At 38.7% G+C, this 8,224-nt stretch overlaps 1 protein-coding gene across 23 annotated transcripts in view; it reads right to left on the reverse strand.

Annotated features, from left to right (window-relative positions):
- Positions 1–8,224, reverse strand: part of CLASP1 (cytoplasmic linker associated protein 1) — a 285,149-nt gene that overhangs the window by 77,902 nt on the left and 199,023 nt on the right. The gene's annotated exons all lie outside the window — the stretch shown is intronic.

The raw sequence follows: 8,224 nt of genomic DNA on the forward strand, positions 1-8,224 counted from the left end.
CAGGTGCCCTCTGTACCCATTCAGCAGTTTCCTACTGAAGACTGGAGTGCTCAGCCTGCCACTGAAGACTGGTCTGCAGCCCCCACTGCTCAGGCTACTGAATGGGTAGGAACAACCACTGAGTGGTCCTAAGCTGTTCTTCCACAAATTCTTAACAGAACGGAAATAAGGTTGATGGAAAATAAACAGTTTCTAAAAAAAAGAATTGGGAGGGATAACTAGGCCGTGGAGGACCTCCTAAGAAGCAAGAGGTCCCAGCCCCACACGGAGTTCCCCAGCCCAGGGCATCAGAGCCTGAAAGGTAAGTCCCTTACATCGGGCTGTGAAAACCAGCACTAATTGTGTCTGAGAAAGACAAGAGACTGCTAGAATGAAGGTGCTGCAGGTCTTAAAGGGGCCCACACAGGACTCACTTAACTCGGAGTTGCAGTGCAGCAGTCGTAGCTGGGATAGCTCTCTCCCAGACAAAAGTGCTGGCCACTGTTCCTCTGTTGATCCTCACCCCACCCAAGTGGCAGGTGCGGTCAAGTGCCAAGTCTGAACTCTCCATTAATCTGGCTAACGCTCTTCACTTCACTCTGATGATTCCCCGAGACCCTGCCCCACCCAAGTTATGACCCTGGCCCGAACCCCTTTCAGCGGCTGTTCCACACAAGCAGCTAAAATGGCATGCACTGTGGAATTTTCTAAGGTCTCTCAAAAATCCACAAACCCCAAACAAGCAGCAGTTGGTCTCAGCATTCTCCATACTTCTTCCCAGGGAGCCCCAAGCCTACCACAGGAGGCTACCAACTACAGGTCAGTTTTCAGCTCCTAATAGGTAGCCCCTAGGCAGACACAGGCAGAAGTTGACATGGGCCTGCACTAGAGTCCTTCCCAAGAGTCCCAAGAACCAACATACCTGGTGGCCAGGTTCGACCACATCAGAGCACCACCGAACTACCTCCATAAACAACACACACAAAGAGAAGACTCAGCAGGCAGCAGAACCCTGCTAAAGCAAATATTGCTCTGTGGGGTCAACCACTGCACAACAGCTGGTCCACTGTAGTCATGGCCAGTCCTCATAGCCAGTTATCCTGAGGGTCAATCTCACACGCTGATGTGCCAACAACAATCAAGGCCAAACTACAACAGGAAATGATACACAAAACCCGCACAAGGGAGCACCCTGCTCAGGTGACCAGGAAGTCTGCACCACAGGACCTGAAAGGACACCTACTACTTAAGGCCACTCTGTCAACTGGGAGATGTAGCAGCTCTACCTAATACATACAAACAGAGGGAAGCAGCCAAAATAAGGAGAAAAAGAAACATGTCCCAAATGAAAGAACTGGACAAAACTCCAGAAAAATAATTAAATGAAATGAAGGCCAGCAATGTACCAGATTGAGTTCAAAACACTGCTAATAAGAATGCTCCATGAATTTAAAGGAAGAATAGATAATCTCAGTGTGAACTTCAACAAAGAGATAGGAAACATAAAAAAAGAGTTAAAAAATATAAAAAAAAGAACCAGTCAGAAATAAAGAATACCATAACTGAAATGAAAAGTACATTACATAGAATCAACAGCAGATTAGAAAAACCAGAGGACTGAATCAGCAACATGGAAGAAAAGGTTGTGGAAAACAACCCATTAGAACAGCAAAAAGAAGAAAAAAAAATTAAGGATAGTTGAAGCCAGTGGTCGCCAACTGGTGGTCCGTGGACCACTGGTGGTCTGTGAGGTCCAAAAGGTTGGCGACCACAGGTTTAAGGAAACCTTTGGAGCAGCGGTCACCAAACGGTGGTCCACAGACCACTGGTGATCCATGAGGTCCGAAAAGTTGGTGACTGCTGGTTGAAGGGACCTCTTGGACAATGTCAAGCATATTAACATTCGCATTATGGGGGTGCCAGAAGGAGAAGAGAGAGATCAAGAGATGGAAAGCCTATTTGAATAAATAATGACTGAAAACTCCACTAACCTGGCAAAAATAAGGTAGTTATAAAAGGCCAGAAAGTGCAGAGACTCCAAAACAATATCAGCCGAAAGAGGCCCATATGAAGATATCATAATTAAAATGGCAAAGTTTAAAGACAATCTTAAAAGCAGCAAGAGAAAGACAGCTACTTATAAAGCAACTCCCATAAGATGTCAGCTGATTACTCAACAGAAACTTTGCAGGCCAGCAAGGACTGGCAGGAAATATTCAAAAGGATGAAAAGCAAGGACTTACAACCAAGATTACACTAGGAAATATTCAGTGATGAAAAGCAAGAACCTACAACCAAGGTTACTCTATCCAGAGCAAGGTTATCATCTAGAATTGAGGGTAAGCTAAAGAGTTTCCCAGCTAAAATAAACCTAAAAAAATCCATTACCACCAAACCAGCATTATAGGAAATATTAAAAGGGACTTCAAGAGAAAAACAATATGAAATATATGAATATGAAAATAAGTAAAGAAAAAATTCTCACTAACAAAGGCAAACATAATAAAAGCAGATCAACCAACTATAAAGCTAACACAAAGGTTTAAAGGCAATTATGTATAATTACAACAATAAATTAAGGGATACACTTAAAACACACAAAAAAGAAATATTAAAAATATGACAAAAACATAAATATGGGGGAAGAGAATAAAAATGGTAGGCATTTTTTGAATGTTTTCAAACTTAAGTGACCATCAACTTAAAACAGACTGTTACAAACTAGTATATACGAAGCACACAGTAACCAAAAACCAAAAATCTACAAAGATTTATACAAAAAGAGAAAGGAATCTAAAACAACACTACACAAAGTCATCAACATACAAGAGAAGAGAGTAAGAGAATAAGGCAGCAATAGAGAGATACAAAAACAATAATAAAATGTCAATAACCACATGCTTACTTTAAATGTAATTAATTACTTTAAATGTAAATGTACTAAATGCTCCAATCAAAAGATATAGGGTGAGTAAAGGGATAAAAAAATCAAAAAAACAAAACAAAACACAAGACCCATACATATATGATGCCTATAAGAGACCCTTTTCAGATAAAAAAACACTTAGCCTGTAAGTAAAGGAATGGAAAAAGACACTTTCAAACAAAGGTTGTAACAAGAGACAAAAAAGGACATTTCATAATGATAAAGGAACCAATTCAATAGGAGGATATAACTTTTAAACATTTTACGTACCCATCATAGGTGCTGAGCACCTAAGTATGTAAAGCAAATATTGATAGAACTAATGGGAGCGATCAACAAGTAATACAATTATTGCAGGGGACTTTAACACCCATTGATATCAATGGACTGACTTAAATGACACAATCCATCAGATTATCTAATAACCCATATTTTTAGGACATTTCACCCAAAAGCAAGAGATTATACATTTTTTAAGTGCACAAGAACCATTTCCCAGTACAGATGAAATATTAGGCCACAAAACAAGTATCAATAAAATTTAAAAGACTGAAATCATAACAAGCGTATTCTCTGATCATAATGGTAGGAAACTAGAAATCAATTACAAAAAACACACAGACAGATGGAGGCTAAATAACATGCTACTAAAAAATAAATGGGTTTAATAATGTGATTTTAAAAAACCAAGACATCTAGAGACAAATGAAAACACAATAACCCAAAACCTACGGGACACAGCGAAAGCAGTCCTAAAAGGGAAATTCATAGCAAATAGGCTAACCTCAAGAAACAAGAAAAATCTCAAACAATCTAACCTTACACCTAAATGGACTAGAAAAAGAACAAACAAAGCCCAAAGTACGAGTAGAAGGAAATAATAAAGATCAGAGCAGAAATAACAAAACTACAAAAGATCAGTAAAACCAAGAGCTGCTCTTTCGAAAAAATAAACAAAACTGATAAACCTTTAACCAGACACATCAACAAAAACAGACAGAGGACCCAAATAAAATCATAAATAAAAGAGAAATTACAACTGACATGACAGAAATACAAAGGATTATAAGAAAATGCTACGAACAATTATATGCCAACAAATTGGACAATTTGGAAGAAATGGACAAATTCCTGGAAGCATACAATCTTCCAAGACTGAATCAAGAATAAACAGAACATGTGAAGATGGGTAACTACAACAAAATCAAATCAGTAATTAAAAAATTCCCAAATGTGGGGAAGCATGGGACTTGGTTGCAAAGTTTGTTAAGGAGGATTCTCCAAAAGGATGGAGGCCTCTAGGGGGACCTTGCCAAAGTGGCAGCCCCTGCCTTGACTTTTCCAAACAAGTTTGAGCCTTCAGGTGTTTACTGGAATCTTTATGTCTATTCTTTAGACATCCTTGCTTAAAGGACACAACAGATGCATGTGTCTTCTCAAGGATGCTTACCCTACTGATAGTATCTAATAGTTCATTTTAGTTCAAGCTGTTGTTACAATAAAAGCCTTAGGAGGCAGGCGAATGGGGCTGCTTGGTTTCTCAAGCCAAGCAGTCCCTTAGGCCTCTCTTTCACAGAAACGTGTCAGAGTAATCATTCATCCATCACTCAGGATCTGCTGATCAGCCCTGGCACCCAACAAACAAAAGTCCTGCACCAGATGGCTCCGCAGGTGAATTAATAGCTATCCTTTCCAAATTATTTCAAAAAATTTTAAGAGGATGGAAGGATTCCAAGCTCATTTTATGAGGCAGCATAACCCTTATAACAAAACCAGATAAAAAACACTACAAAAAGAAAAATTTATAAGTTAATTTCCCTGATGAACATAGATGTAAAAATCCTCAACAAGATATAAGCAAACCAAATTCAGCAATACAATCAAAAGATCAAGTGGGATTTATTCCTAAGATGCAAGTTTGGTTCAATACTCGCAAATCAATTAACATGATACACTACATAAAATGAATAATAAAAATCATATCAATAGATGCAGAAAAAGCATTTGACAAAATGCAACATCCATTTATAATAATAACTCTTAGAAAAGTGGGAAGAGAGGAAATAAACCTCAACATAATAAAGGCCATAAATGACAAATCCACAGCTAACATCAAACTCAATGGTGAAAAGCTAAAAGCATTTTTTTTTTAAGACCAGGAACAAGGCAAGGATGTCTACTTTTAAGCACAGAAAGACAAATACTATATGATTTCTTCAACATAGTAATGGAAGCCCTAGCCACAGCAATCAGACAAGGAAAAGAAATAAAAGGCAACCAAATTGGAAAGAAAGTATAAAACTGTAATTATTTTCAGATAACATGATACTATACACAGAGATTTCACCAAAAAACTATGAATTCAGTCAAGTAGCAGGATACAAAATTAATATTCACAAATTGATTGCATTTTTATAAAGAAAAAATGAACTATCAGAGAAATTAAGAAAATAATCCCATTTATGATTGCATGAAAAACAATAAAACATACAGAAATAAATTTAAGCCAAAAGGTAAAAGACCCATATTCTGAAAAATTATAAGGTACCAAAGAAAATGGAAGATACAAATAAATGGAAACAAATACCATGCTCATGGACAGGAATAAGTAACATCATCAAAATGTGTATACTTTCCAAAGCAATCTAAAGATTCAATGCAACCCCTATCAAAATACCAATGAAATTAGAATAGTCCTAAAATTTATATGAAACTGTAAAAGCCCCCAATAGCCAAAGCAATCTTGAGAAAGAACAAAGATGGAGATTTCAAGCTATCTGGTATCAAACTATATTACAAGGCTATAGTAATCAAAATAACATTATACTGGCATAAAAACACATAAATCAATGAAATAGAAGAGAGAACCCAGAAATAAAGCCATGAATATATGGTCAATTAATATATATGACAGAGGAGGCAAGAATATACAATGGAGTAAAGACAGTCCCTTCAATAAATGGGAAAACTGGACAGACACATGGAAAAAGATAAAACTAGATCACCAACCTACACCATATACAAGAATAAACTCAAAACCGAATAAAGAATTAAATTTAAGACCAAAAATCACAAAACTCCTATAAGAAAACATAGGCAGTAAACCCTCTGACATCGTTTCTTAGTCATAGATATATATATATTCGTATATGTCCTCGGGGAAGGGTAACAAAATAAATAAATAAATAAATAAATAAATAAATAAATGGGACTTCATCTAATTAAAAAGTTTTTCCACAGGGAAGAAATCATGAACAAAACAAAATGACAACCTACTACATTGGTGAAGATATCGTCAATGATATGCCAGATAAGGAGTTAATACCCAAAATATATAAGAAACTCACACAACCTAATACCAAAGAAATTAAGAAATGGGCAGAGGACTTGAATAGATATTTTTCCAAAAAGAACATAAAGATGGGCAACAAACGTATGAAAAGATGCTCAATGTAACTAATCAACAGAGAAATGCAAATTAAAATCACAATGAGATATCACTTCACACATGTCAGAATGGCTATCATCAATAAATCAACAAACAAGTTTGGATGAGGATGCAGAGAAAAGAAAACCCTTGTGCACTGTTCTCTAGATTGCAAACTGGTACAGCCACCATGGAAAACACCATGGAGATTCCTCAAAAAATTAAAAACAGAACTACCATATGGCTCAGCAAGTCTGCTTCTGGGTATTCATCCAAAGAAATCCAAAACACTAATTGGAAAAGACACATGCATCCCATGTTCATTGCAGCATTATTTATAAGAGCCAAGATATGGAGGCAAAGTAAGTCTCCATCAACAGACATATATGCAATGGAACAGGTGAAGGGATTAAAATGTACAAATTGCCAATTATAAAAACAGTCATGGAGATTAAAGTACATCATAGGAATCTATGGATAAAAGGATAATATGCTAATTAGACCGGACATCTTCCGGACATCTTTCCGGACAAAGCCATGGTGGCAGGGACCAAGGCAGAGGCGATTAGGGGCGATCAGGTTGGCAGGGGAGAGCAGTTAGTAGCAATCAGGCTGGCCGGGAAGGGCAGTTAGGGGTGATCAGGCCATCAGGGGAGGGCAGTTAGGGGCAATCAGGCCAGCTGGAGAGGGCAGTTAGGGGCAATCAGGCTGGCAGGGGAGCAGTTAGGGGGCAATCAGGCCAGCAGGGGAGCAGTTAGGGGCATCAGGCCAGCAGACAGAGGCAGTTAGGGGCAATCAGGTAGGCAGGCAGGCAAGCGGTTAGGAGGCAGCGGTCCCGAATTGAGAGAGGGATGTCCGACTGCCAGTTTAGGCCTGATCCCAAGGGGTCCTGGATTGGAGAGGTTGCAGGCTGGGATGAGGGGATTCCCTCCCCCTGTACAAATTTTGTGCACCGGGCCTCTAGTATAGTCAATAATACTGTAATAACTGTGTAAGGTATTGGGTGGGTACTAGACTTGGGTGATCACTTAGTAAGTTACATAAATGTCTCATCACTATGTTGTATAAATTAAACTAATGTAATTTGTATGCCCGTGGTCAGCAAACTGTGGCTCGCCAGCCACATGCAGCTCTTTGGCCCCTTGAGTGTGGCTCTTCCTAAGCCTTAGGAGTACCCTAATTAAGTTAATAACAATGTACCTACCTATATAGTTTAAGTTTAAAAATTTGGCTCTCAAAAGAAATTTCAATCGTTGTACTGTTGATATTTGGCTCTGTTGACTAATGAGTTTGCCGACCACTGTTGTATGCTAAGTATAACTGAAAAATTTTATAAATTTTTAAATAAAGATTACTATGTGACACCTATACAAAAAAAAAATAGTTATAGGATGAGGGGGAAAAAACTTGTGTATTTTTTTTCATTCTAGTCATCTATTTTAATGCATACCAAAATTCAGATATTGTCAAGTAATATCTTTATAAAATGACTAGAGGCCCAGTGCACAAAAATTTGTGCACTTTGGGGGGGGGTCCCTCAGCCCGGCCTGTGCCCATTCACAGTCCAGGACCCCTTGGGGGATGTCCACCTGTCGACTTAGGCCCACTCCCCGGGGGATGTCCAACTAAAGGCTTAGGCCCCCAAGGGATTGGGTCTAAACCGTTAGTTGGACATTCTTAGTGCTGCCACGGAGGTGAGAGAGGTTAAAAAATATAAAAATATAAACTGCCATGAGCCAGCTTCTGGCTGAGTGGCACTCCCCATATGGAAGTACACTGACCACCAGGGGGCAGCTCCTGCATTGAGTGTCTGCCCCCTGGTGGCCAGTGCGCATCATAGCAACCGGCCATTCTGCCGTTCAGTCAATGTGCATATTAGCCTTTTATTATTA

This window comes from Myotis brandtii, unplaced genomic scaffold (genome assembly GCF_000412655.1).
Source record: "Myotis brandtii unplaced genomic scaffold, ASM41265v1 scaffold488, whole genome shotgun sequence".
Lineage (NCBI taxonomy): Eukaryota > Metazoa > Chordata > Mammalia > Chiroptera > Vespertilionidae > Myotis > Myotis brandtii.